Raw genomic sequence first — 14,330 nt, forward strand, 5'->3', positions numbered from 1 at the left:
ATGTGACCGCTGCAGCCTGTGCTTTGCCTGTGATTGGCTGCAGCCGTCACTTACACTGAAACGTCATCCTGGGAGGCCGGACTGGAGACAGACGCAGGGAGTTCTCGGTAAGTATGAACTTATATGTTTTTTTACAGATACATGTATATTGGGATCGGTAGTCACTGTCCCGGGTGCAGAAACAGTTACTGCCGATCGCTTAACTCTTTCAGCACCCTGGACAGTGACTATTTACAGACGTCTCCTAGCAACGCTCCCGTCATTACGGGAGCCCCATTGACTTCCTCAGTCTGGCTGTAGACCTAGAAATACATAGGTCCAGCCAGAATGAAGAAATGTCAAGTTAAAAAAGCAAGACGTATCCGCAGCACACATGACATGTGCATGACAGCTGCGGACTTCATTGCGGAACTTTGAATCTCCATTGAAGTCAATGGAGAAATTCCGCCATGAGTCCGCCACTGCTCCGCAACAGACAGAGCATGCTGCGGACACCAAATTCCGCTCCGCAGCCTATGCTCCGCAGCGGAATTGTACGCATCGTGTAAACGAACACTGCTAATTTAAAGTGAAAGTCAATGGAGAAACGGCTCCGCTGCGGATTAACGCTGCGGAGTGTCCGCAGCGGAATTTAAGTGGAATTCCGCCATGTGTGAACCCGCCCTTAGAAGGGCAATGATATCATAGTATTAGTAGTAATATTAGTAGTATTGGCAGTATAAGCAGGGCAATGATATCATAGTATTAGTAGTAATATTAGTAGTATTGGCAGTATAAGCAGGGCAATGATATCATAGTATTAGTAGTAATATTAGTAGTATTAGCAGTATAAGCAGGCCAATGATATCATAGTATTAGTAGTAATATTAGTAGTATTAACAGTATAAGCAAGGCAATGATATCATAGTATTAGTAGTAATGGTAGTAGTATTAGTTGTATAAGAAGGGCAATGATATCATAGTATTAGTAGTAATGGTAGTAGTATTAGCAGTATAAGCAGGGCAATGATATTATAGTATTAGTAGTAATATTAGTAGTATTAGCAGTATAAGCAGGGCAATGATATTATAGTATTAGTAGTAATATTAGTAGTATTAGCAGTATAAGCAGGGCAATGATATTATAGTATTAGTAGTAATATTAGTAGTATTAGCAGTATAAGCATGGCAATGATATTATAGTATTAGTAGTAGTATTAGCAGTATAAGCAGTGCAATGATATTATAGTATTAGTAGTAATATTAGTAGTATTAGCAGTATAAGCATGGCAATGATATATTAGTATTAGTAGTAATATTAGTAGTATTAGCAGTATAAGCAGGGCAATGATATTATAGTATTAGTAGTAATATTAGTAGTATTAGCAGTATAAGCAGGGCAATGATATTATAGTATTAGTAGTAATATTAGTAGTATTAGCAGTATAAGCAGGGCAATGATATTATAGTATTAGTAGTAATATTAGTAGTATTAGCAGTATAAGCAGGGCAATGATATCATAGTATTAGTAGTAATATTAGTAGTATTAGCAGTATAAGCAGGGCAATGATATTATAGTATTAGTAGTAATATTAGTAGTATTAGCAGTATAAGCAGGGCAATGATATAGTATTAGTAGTAATATTAGTAGTATTAGCAGTATAAGCAGGGCAATGATATAGTATTAGTAGTAATATTAGCAGTATAAGCAGGGCAATGATATCATAGTATTAGTAGTAATATTAGTAGTATTAGCAGTATAAGCAGGGCAATGATATCATAGTATTAGTAGTAATATTAGTAGTATTAGCAGTATAAACAGGGAATGATATAGTATTAGTAGTAATATTAGTAGTATTAGCAGTATAAGCAGGGCAATGATATCATAGTATTAGTAGTAATATTAGTAGTATTAGCAGTATAAGCAGGGCAATGATATAGTATTAGTAGTAATATTAGTAGTATTAGCAGTATAAGCAGGGCAATGATATAATATTAGCAGTATAAGCAAGGCAATGATATCATAGTATTAGTAGTAATATTAGTAGTATTAGCAGTATAAGCAGGGCAATGATATCATAGTATTAGTAGTAATATTAGTAGTATTAACAGTATAAGCAGGGCAATGATATCATAGTATTAGTAGTAATGGTAGTAGTATTAGTTGTATAAGCAGGGCAATGATATCATAGTATTAGTAGTAATATTAGTAGTATTAGTTGTATAAGCAGGGCAATGATATCATAGTATTAGTAGTAATATTAGTAGTATTAGCAGTATAAGCAGGGCAATGATATTTTAGTATTAGTAGTAATATTAGTAGTATTAGCAGTATAAGCAGGGCAATGATATAGTATTAGTAGTAATATTAGTAGTATTAGCAGTATAAGTAGGGCAATGATATAGTATTAGTAGTAATATTAGCAGTATAAGCAGGGCAATGATATCATAGTATTAGTAGTAATATTAGTAGTATTAGCAGTATAAGCAGGGCAATGATATCATAGTATTAGTAGTAATATTAGTAGTATTAGCAGTATAAACAGGGAATTATATAGTATTAGTAGTAATATTAGTAGTATTAGCAGTATAAGCAGGGCAATGATATAGTATTAGTAGTAATATTAGCAGTATAAGAAGGGCAATGATATCATAGTATTAGTAGTAATATTAGTATTATTAGCAGTATAAGCAGGGCAATGATATTATAGTATTAGTAATAATATTAGTAGTATTAGCAGTATAAGCAAGGCAATGATATTATAGTATTAGTAGTAATATTAGTAGTATTAGCAGTATAAGCAGGGCAATGATATCATAGTATTAGTAGTAATATTAGTAGTATTAGCAGTATAAGCAGGGCAATGATATCATAGTATTAGTAGTAATATTAGTAGTATTGGCAGTATAAGCAGGGCAATGATATCATAGTATTAGTAGTAATATTAGTAGTATTAGCAGTATAAGCAGGGCAATGATATCATAGTATTAGTAGTAATATTAGTAGTATTAACAGTATAAGCAAGGCAATGATATCATAGTATTAGTAGTAATATTAGTAGTATTAGCAGTATAAGCAGGGCAATGATATCATAGTATTAGTTGTAATATTAGTAGTATTAACAGTATAAGCAAGGCAATGATATCATAGTATTAGTAGTAATATTAGTAGTATTAGCAGTATAAGCAGGGCAATGATATAGTATTAGTAGTAATATTAGTAGTATTAGCAGTATAAGCAGGGCAATGATATAGTATTAGTAGTAATATTAGTAGTATTAGCAGTATAAGCAGGGCAATGATATCATAGTATTAGTAGTAATATTAGTAGTATTAGCAGTATAAGCAGGGCAATGATATCATAGTATTAGTAGTAATATTAGTAGTATTAGCAGTATAAGCAGGGCAATGATATCATAGTATTAGTAGTAATATTAGTAGTATTAGCAGTATAAGCAGGGCAATGATATCATAGTATTAGTAGTAATATTAGTAGTATTAGCAGTATAAGCAGGGCAATGATATCATAGTATTAGTAGTAATATTAGTAGTAAAATAGTATAAGCAGGGCAATGATATCATAGTATTAGTAGTAATATTAGTAGTATTAGTTGTATAAGCAGGGCAATGATATCATAGTATTAGTAGTAATATTAGTAGTATTAGAAGTATAAGCAGGGCAATGATATAGTATTAGTAGTAATGTTAGTAGTATTAGCAGTATAAGCAGGGCAATGATATCATAGTATTAGTAGTAATATTAGTAGTATTAAGGGCATGACCACACGTGGCGGATTTCCTCCGCAACTGTCCGCATCAATGCCGCACAGAATCTGCGTTGCAGATTCTGCTGCGGATCTGCACAAAATGTGCATTAAATTGATGCGGACTAGCTGCTGCGGACTGCGGGAAAAGTGCTTCCCTTCTCCCTATCAGTGCAGGATAGAGAGAAGGGACAGCACTTTCCCTAGTGAAAGTAAAAGAATTTCATACTTACCGGCCGTTGTCTTGGTGACGCGTCCCTCCTTCGGCATCCAGCCTGATCTCCCTGGATGACGCGCCAGTCCATGTGACCGCTGCAGCCTGTGATTGGCTGCAGCCGTCACTTACACTGAAACGTCATCCTGGGAGGCCGGACTGGAGACAGACGCAGGGAGTTCTCGGTAAGTATGAACTTATATTTTTTTACAGATACATGTATATTGAGATCGGTAGTCACTGTCCAGGGTGCAGAAACAGTTACTGCCGATCGCTTAACTCTTTCAGCACCCTGGACAGTGACTATTTACTGACGTATCCTAGCAACGCTCCCGTCATTACGGGAGCCCCATTGACTTCCTCAGTCTGGCTGTAGACCTAGAAATACATAGGTCCAGCCAGAATGAAGAAATGTCATGGTAGTAAAACCAATACGCTCCGCAGCACACATAAGATCTGCGGACTTCATTGCGGAATTTTGACTCTCCATTGAAGTCAATGGAGAAATTCCGCCATGAGTCCGCCACTGCTCCGCAACAGACAGAGCATGCTGCGGACACCAAATTCCGCTCCGCAGCCTATGCTCCGCAGCGGAATTGTACGCATCGTCTAAACGAACACTGCTAAATTAAAGTGAAAGTCAATGGAGAAACGGCTCCGCTGCGGATTAACGCTGCGGAGTGTCCGCAGCGGAATTTAAGTGAACCCGCCCTTAGCAGTATAAGCAGGGCAATGATATCATAGTATTAGTAGTAATATTAGCAGTATAAGTAGGGCAATGATATCATAGTATTAGTAGTACTAATAGTAGTATAAGTGGTGCAATGATATAGTATTAGTAGTAGTATTAGCAGTACAAGCAGGGCAATGATATAGTATTAGTAGTAATATTAGTAGTATTAGCAGTATAAGCAGGGCAATGATATCATAGTATTAGGGCAAAGCCCCATGTGGCGGAATTGCTCTGGAATTCCTCTGCGGACACTCCGCAGCGTTAATCCGCAGCGGACCCGTTTCTCCATTGACTTCCACTTCTATTTAGTAGGGTTCGTTTAGATGATGCGGAAAATTCCGCTGCGGAGCATAGGCTGCGGTGCGGAATTTGGTGTCCGCATCATACAATGGATGTTGCGGACCTGTGGCGGACTGGTTGCGGACTCATTGCGGAAGTTCTCCATTGACTTCAATGGAGATTCAAAATTCCGCAATGAAGTCCGCAGATGTCATGTACATGTTATGTGTGCTGCGGAGCGTATTGGTTTTTTAACATGACATTTCTTCATTCTGGCTGGACCTATGTATTTCTAGGTCTACAGCCAGACTGAAGAAGTCAATGGGGCTCCCGTAATTACGGGTGACTACGTGTGTGCACCCATAATCACGGGTGACTACGTGTGTGCACCCGTAATGACGGGAGCGTTGCTAGGAGACGTCAGTAAATAGTCACTGTCCAGGGTGCTGAAAGAGTTAAGCGATCGGCAGTAACTGTTTCTGCACCCTGGACAGTGACTACCGATCCCAATATACAGCAACCTGTAAAAAAAATAGAAGTTAATACTTACCGAGAACTCCCTGCTTCTTTCTCCAGTCCGGCTTCCCAGGATGACGTTTCAGTCTAAGTGACGGCTGCAGCCAATCACAGGCCAATCACAGGCTGCATCGGTCACATAGACTGCCGCGTCATCCAGGGAGGTCAGGCTGGATGCTGAAAGAGGGACGCGTCAACAAGACAACGGCCGGTAAGTATGAAATTCGTTTACTTTCACTAGGGAAAGTGCTGGCCCTTCTCTCTATCCTGCACTGATAGAGAGAAGGGAAGTACTTTCACCTCAATACGCAGCGGCCAGTCCGCATCAATTTACTGCACATTTTGGGCAGATCCGCCACAGAATCTGCAACGCAGATTCTGTGCGCCATTGATGCGGACAGTTGCGGAAGAAATACGCCACGTGGGGCCATGCCCTTAGTAGTAATATTAGTAGTATTGGCAGTATAAGCATGGCAATGATATTATAGTATTAGTAGTAGTATTAGTAGTATTAGCAGTATAAGCAGGGCAATGATATCATAGTATTATTAGTAATATTAGTACTATTAGCAGTATAAGCAGGACAATGATATCATAGTATTAGTAGTAATATTAGCAGTATAAGCAGGGCAATGATATCATAGTATTAGTAGTAATATTAGTAGTATTAGCAGTATAAGCAGGGCAATGATATCATAGTATTAGTAGTAATATTAGTAGTATTAGCAGTATAAGCAGGGCAATGATATAGTATTAGTAGTAATATTAGTAGTATTAGCAGTATAAGCAGGGCAATGATATCATAGTATTAGTAGTAATATTAGTAGTATTAGCAGTATAAGCAGGGCAATGATATCATAGTATTAGTAGTAATATTAGTAGTATTAGCAGTATAAGCAGGGCAATGATATCATAGTATTAGTAGTAATATTAGTAGTATTAGCAGTATAAACAGGGCAATGATATCATAGTATTAGTAGTAATATTAGTACTATTAGCAGTATAAGCAGGGAAATGATATCATAGTATAAGTAATATTAGTAGTATTAGCAGTATAAGCAGGGCAATGATATCATAGTATTAGTAGTAGTATTAGTAGTATTGGCAGTATAAGAAGGGCAATGATATCATAGTATTAGCAGTATTAGCAATATTAGTATTAGTAGTAATATTAGTAGTATTGGCAGTATAAGCAGGGCAATGATATCATAGTATTAGTAGTAATATTAGTAGTATTGGCAGTATAAGAAGGGCAATGATATCATAGTATTAGTAGTAATATTAGTAGTATTGGCAGTATGAGCAGGGCAATGATATCATAGTATTAGTAGTAATATTAGTAGCATAAGCTGTGCAATGATATAGTATTAGTAGTAGTATTAGTAGTATAAGCAGGGCAATGATATTATAGTATTAGTAATGTTAGTAGTATTAGCAGTATAAGCAGGGCAATGATATAGTATTAGTAGTAATATTAGTAGTATTAGCAGTATAAGTAGGGCAATGATATCATAGTATTAGTAGTAATATTAGTAGTATTAGCAGTATAAGCAGGGCAATGATATCATAGTATTAGTAGTAATTTTAGTAGTATTAGCAGTATAAGCAGGGCAATGATATAGTATTAGTAGTAATATTAGTAGTATTAGCAGTATAAGCAGGGCAATGATATCATAGTATAAGTAATATTAGTAGTATTGGCAGTATAAGCAGGGCAATGATATCATAGTATTAGTAGTAATATTAGTAGTATTAGCAGTATAAGCAGGGCAATGATATAGTATTAGTAGTAATATTAGTAGTATTAGCAGTATAAGCAGGGCAATGATATCATAGTATTAGTAGTAATATTAGTAGTATTAGCAGTATAAGCAGGGCAATGATATCATAGTATTAGTAGTAATATTAGTAGTATTAGCAGTATAAGCAGGACAATGATATCATAGTATTAGTAGTAATATTAGTACTATTAGCAGTATAAGCAGGGAAATGATATCATAGTATAAGTAATATTAGTAGTATTAGCAGTATAAGCAGGGCAATGATATCATAGTATTAGTAGTAGTATTAGTAGTATTGGCAGTATAAGAAGGGCAATGATATCATAGTATTAGCAGTATTAGCAATATTAGTATTAGTAGTAATATTAGTAGTATTGGCAGTATAAGCAGGGCAATGATATCATAGTATTAGTAGTAATATTAGTAGTATTGGCAGTATAAGAAGGGCAATGATATCATAGTATTAGTAGTAATATTAGTAGTATTGGCAGTATGAGCAGGGCAATGATATCATAGTATTAGTAGTAATATTAGTAGCATAAGCTGTGCAATGATATAGTATTAGTAGTAGTATTAGTAGTATAAGCAGGGCAATGATATTATAGTATTAGTAATGTTAGTAGTATTAGCAGTATAAGCAGGGCAATGATATAGTATTAGTAGTAATATTAGTAGTATTAGCAGTATAAGTAGGGCAATGATATTATAGTATTAGTAATGTTAGTAGTATTAGCAGTATAAGCAGGGCAATGATATCATAGTATTAGTAATATTAGTAGTATTAGTAGTATAAGCAGGGCAATGATATTATAGTATTAGTAATGTTAGTAGTATTAGCAGTATAAGCAGGGCAATGATATCATAGTATTAGTAATATTAGTAGTATTAGTAGTATAAGCAGGGCAATGATATAGTATTAGTTGTATTAGTAGTATTAGTATATTAGTAATATTGGCAGTATTAGGCTCTGTTCACATCTGCGTTGGGGTCCCGTTCTGACGTTGCGTCTGAGGTTTCCGTCAGAACGGGACCGTGAACAGACACAAACTGACAGTTTCCGTTTCCATCACCATTTATTTAAATGGTGACTAAGCCAGTGCCCCTGGTTTCCATGTGTCTCTTTTGTGCACCGAACCAGTCGTTTTGCCGGAAGCAATAGCGTAGTCGACTACACTATTGCTTCCGTCAGAACGGGACCCCAACGTAACAACTGATTTCAATGGTAATTCTTTAGTTTCAGTTGCTTTCCATTTATCTCCGTTCGCTAGGTTTCCGCTTTTTTTCTACGTAAGCAAAAGTGCAGTCTGCGGAACTTTTATTTCCGGGAAAAAAAATAGGAAACCTATCGAACGGAGACAAACGGAAAGAAACTGAAACCAAAGAATTACCATTAAAACCAATGGTAATTCTAACGGAACCGTTGCTTTCCGCTTAATCTTTCGATCCTCTCTTCCTCTGACGGAAGAGAGATAAACGTATAGTAACGCCAGTGTGAACTTACCCTTAGTAGTATTGCCAGATGGTGAGTGTCTGTGTTGATCAGATGGTGGATGTCGGTGTTGTCATGCCAGATGTATAAGGGCCCGAGCTTATGATATATTCTATACGTTGTATCCACTTGAATGTTATTACACTTCCGATGCCGTTATATACAATGTCAGCGTTATTTGAACGGCTATTTTCTGTTTTTACGCGCCAGATCAGCACAACTCAAAGGTCCGTTGTACTTATAGTAATGTCACTTCTTGGGGCACCTGATTAGTAGGTTTGCAGGTGCTTATGTTGGAAGCGCGGCCAAGCTGGTACTTCTAGTGCGCTTTGCCTCACTGTCAGTGAATGGAAAGCAGTGATGGATGTGGAAGCTGCGGACGTTTGTAAATGTGCAGCCCCGGCACCTGTGGATAAGATGCTGCAGTCCCAGCAGTTCAGTTAGATTTCTTTTAAAAACATTTGCCCACATTTTGCCCCAATACTAGATTTAGCAAATGCTTCTCATAAGTAGATGGCGTCTCATTAAAATAAGTCTCAGTCCTCACGCACACTATATTAGTAATGGACGCGTTTCACAGCGTGGCATCCACTTCAAATCCAAAGTGTACGTGTCTAAGCAAATCTCCGGCATTGTATATTAGAAAGGTAATATGAATTATTTGGTGCTGTATATGTCAGATTTTCTGCTAGATGATTGTGTACTGTATATATAATAAAAGCCTGATATTTAAAGTGACCACCCGGGAAAATGCCTGATTTACTGTCTATTACATTACTTTGGTTAATTGATTAACTAAGTAAGAGCTACACAAATCGATTTCCATCATATTCAATGGACCGGCAAATTGTCAAAATGACAAAACATGCCCATCGAGTCATTTATCCCTTCTAATATATATTATAAGTGAGCAATGCTGGATTAGCATCTATAGTCCATGAGGCTTTCTTGAATAGCAATTTAAAGCCTCATTTTTATGATTTATCATTACTGTCATAGAAGGCATCAGTTTACAAGACGCCGAAAATGGAGCAAATTGCACCAAATTTATAAAAATGTTGCCCACGGCTGAAATTGGTAGGGATGTTAGGCGCTCTTCTCTTCTTTACTTCCCCTCATGACTGCTGCACATGTCTACAGTACTTTTATATTTTTCAGAAATGTGGGCATCTTACAACTTCTGCTAGCCACAACCCTTTTTTTAGGAAGTTTGAAAAAGTTATGGCACATTTTGCTTGGTAAATATTGTCCATTATTCACAAACATTTTAATATGTTCAATATTTGTGTTACAGAACTGGTATAATCCGGTATAATCTGGTATAATCCGGTATAATCTGGTATAATCTGGTATAATCCGGTATAATCTGGTATAATCCGGTATAATCTGGTTTAATCCAGTTTTTCCGTTCTATGGAGCTATGATGTCACAGGTGGTGTTGCTTGTGATGTCATAAACACCAGTGTGGTCACTTTCTCTGCTGCCTCCACATTGGCTCATTTCACTGAGGTGAAAGCGACTGACGATGTGGTTGAAGCTTTATATTATTGCGATACTAATCTGCCCTGTGACTGGTTCACAGATGGTAAGTGGGGCTTTTCTATTACAATGAGCGTCACATGTTGTCCGGGGGCTTATTCAATGTGACTGGTTATTACATTTTATGAAAACTCAATGTTGACAGTCTAGGCCCCGGCTACCACTGTGTTACATTATGACATTTGTACTTTGTATTGTCTTACAATTTACTATCTCACTTTTTATTCTAGACTAATGCCCTAGCAGTGCCCCCTGGAGCAGAGCCGTCCAAGTTATCGGACATATACAGATGGATGACAAAGTCCATATTTGGGGTGAGTAAGGGGATGATATCATTGCCCCGCTTATACTGTATCTTATATTGTACATCAGTTGTATCCTCTTCAGATACACACATTTTACAGTGAACCGCAGGAGACCAAATGTCGCTGTTGAGTCATAATCTAATATAAAGAGTGTGGTGGGAGTACTGGCTCTTATTGAGGAGAGCAAGCAGATGTATGGAGACTTATTTACAGGCAATGCTTCATGGGAAAAAAAGTATGCAAATTAGCTCATATCAGTCAAACTATAGACTTCTCCAAACGGAAAAGAAAGACCCATGGAGGCGTCTCCGGTTTGGCTGTTATGAGATAAGTTACATACTAATATAAAGAGTAATGGCATAAGTAATGCACAGAGAATAAATCTCCTCCAGCGCATACGTGAGGTCTTATGTTATTTACTGACCCCCAATTATAAGTCATTTATTGTGGTCATGTCTGATTTTCTCTATAATTTGTTACGTTTTTATTGTAGGTTGCTCCACCGGCTGCTCTGCCCCCCAAGGACGGCTATGCCCTATTTTGGGACTGCTGTGAGCATATCGGAGAGACGGTATTTGGGGTAAGAATTTACTATCAATATTGTCCATGTATGTTATATGTTCTATGCCCATTAATCACCCAGTTCACCCGGCAGTCTTGTCTTTTGTCTTGGCTCGCTCCAACAATGAAATTATATTATATTAACCCTTTCCGTCACAGCCCATTTTAATTTTCTTACTGTCATTTCCCTCCTTCCATGAGCCATACATTTTTATTTTTACATCGACATAAGCGTACGTCTGAGGACTTGTTTTTGTAAGTTGTTTTTTTTACTGGCACATTTCAATGTACGATATAATGAAATAAAAAAATGTTGTGGGGTCGAATACGATTACGGTGATGCCAAATTTATATAGTTTTTTTATGTATTATGTATGGGATAAATAGCGTTCATAGTGTTAAAAGCGTTAATAGTTTAACCCCTTGCCGACATGCGCCGTATGTATTAGTACAGTGATTCTTGTTGCCTGGCCTTAGACAAATGTTGCAAAACAAATAAAAGTTTTGAGGTAAAAAAAAACAAATTGCCTTTTTTCCCATAATATGTATTTTATTATTAAAACAAAATAAAAAAAACTATACATAATTGGTATCGCCGCGTCTGTAACGTCCAAACTATACAACTTTTATGTAATTTATCTTGCACGGTGAACACCGTAAGAAAAAAATGCGAAAAAGAACGCCAGGATCGCTGTTCACAGAATTGATTGTCATTGGTCATTTCCTCTTCTAAAAAATGAAATAAAAAGTGATCAAAAAGTCGCATGTGTCTCAAAATGGTACCAAAATAAGTCTGTTGTGCAGGTCAGAGGGAAATTTCTTCTTGTAGTAAAACTTAAAAATCTATATAAATTTGGAATCGCCGTAAACGCACTGACCAGCTGAATAAAGTTAACATTTCATTTATACTGCACGGGATACAACATAAATAAAAATAAATTAAAAACAATGCCAGAATCTCTGTTTTTGACCATCTAGCCTCCCAAAACATGTAATAAATAGTGATCAAAGAGTCGCATGCCCCCGAAAATGGTACTAATAAAAACTAAGGATTGTCCTGCAAAAAAAAGCCCAGATACGGCTACGTGGATGGAAAAAAACAAACAAGTTATGGCGGGAATGAAAACATGTCCCTATGTGCAGTCCGGAGGGGAACATTCCTTCAGTTTCAAGAGCCTAGTATTTGGGAACTAGGAAGGGGAGGGCCATAACACATCTGCTGGAAGCGAGGGTGCCCGTATTATAACAGGGCAACACTTTCCTAGCATAATTTCCCAAACTACAAAGAAGGAAAAGTCTCAAAAAGGCGCCAAGTGTTACAAAAGAAGGATAAGGAAGGACACAAATTAAATGCTCACTACACCCCTTGATAAATGCCTTTAGGGGTTTAGTTTCTAAAATGGGTTCACTTCTGTTTTGGTACCTCACAGGTTTTGCAAATGCGACATGGCGCCCAGAAAACAATCTAGCAAAATCTACGTTCCAAAAGCCAAATGGCGCTCCTTCCCTTTTGAGTCCTAGAGCAGTTTATAACCAAATATGTGATATTGCCATACTCTGAAGAAATTGCTTTACAAATGTTGGGGTGCTTTTTCTCCTTTATTCTTTGTGAAATTGAAAAATTTTGAGCCAAAATGATATCTTATTGGTAAAATTATATATTTTTTCATTTTCGCTGCCCAATGCTTATCAATTCATAGAAAAAATTTCCCAAATGGAGTCACTTTTTAGGGGTTTCCACTGTACTGGTACCTCAGGGGCTCTGCAAATGTGGCATGGTGGCCAGAAACCAATCCTGCAAAATCTGCGCTCCAGAAGCCAAAAAAGCGCTCCTTCCCTTCTGAGCCCTGCTGTGAGCCCAAGCAACAGTTTATGACCAAATATTGGGTATTGCGGTACTCTGAAGTAATTGCTTTACAAATGTTCGGTTGCTTTTTCTCCTGTATTCCCTATAGAAATTATTAATTTTTTACATAAATCTACATCTTATTGGAAAGAAAAATAATTTCATTTTCATCGCCCAATTCTAAGAAAATCTATGAAACACCTGTAGTGTCAAATTGAATTCCTTGGGGAGCGTAATTTTCAAAATGGTGTCTTTCTTTTGGGCAACCCCTGTTTAACAGGGTACTAACTTAGTAAATCTGTGGTCCGCCATGACAACCCAACAACCAGTATCCTGCAATACAGGGGTTGCCAGGGTGACGGAGAGGACTATTGACCATCTTAGTGGTTAAATGGCCAGGATTTGAGTTGAGCTTTCGCTGATCCCAGCAGTTAGTGCAGGGTGTCGACTGTAATATACAGCTAATACAGGGTCCATCTGGTGCAGGCTCAGTTCCTGAACCCGTTCCATACTTCCCCCTCCGAGTTACATACATGTATGGCGGATGTAAGAAAGGGGTTGAGGAATGACTGCATAATAGTGGAGTTGTGTACAATATTTTACTCATGTGTAGTACTTGTCGTTGAGGAGTTTATTCAGGGTCTACAAAGACAAATCCTCTGCTTCTTTACCTGGTGTCCTTGTATGAAAACAATCAGTCCATGCTTTACAGGCTAAACATTGGCATTGAGCAGACATTTAATGTACAGTCACAATCTTGTCTTACAGATTACTATAGAAAAACCTATTCCACAAAAGGAGGAACCGTCTCGGATCGAGAAGGTCATTGAGTGGGTCGAGGAGAACATCTTCGGAGTAAGTCAAACATTTTTACGATTTTTTAGAGATGTCATACTAGACTGAAATGATTAAATATACAGTAGATCCCTCCCAAAAATATGAATCTAAAAGGAACAAAGAGACTTAATGTAGTTATCGTGTAGTGACTACAAAATAACCAAAATGTATCATTACTAAACCAGATACAAATTACATTTTAAGTCTTAGGCTATTGTCTTCCACCATGTATGTAACATAAGTAAACACACCATGGCCCAATGGATACTTGGGTAAATCCTCTCCCTAGAGAAGCCTATCCCCTTATAACTATTGGTCATAACGACCACTGTGATGGTCCCATACAGAGGATTTGCCCATGACATGACAACACCACCAGACATTGACCTTCCCCTGACCTCTATGTTCACTCTGTTTATTGCAGGTTACTCCGCTACCACCCGATCCACCCAAGGCGTCACCTTGCATGACCTTCCTAGGCCTCCT

Source organism: Rhinoderma darwinii, chromosome 5 (genome assembly GCF_050947455.1).
Source record: "Rhinoderma darwinii isolate aRhiDar2 chromosome 5, aRhiDar2.hap1, whole genome shotgun sequence".
NCBI classification, from domain to species: domain Eukaryota; kingdom Metazoa; phylum Chordata; class Amphibia; order Anura; family Rhinodermatidae; genus Rhinoderma; species Rhinoderma darwinii.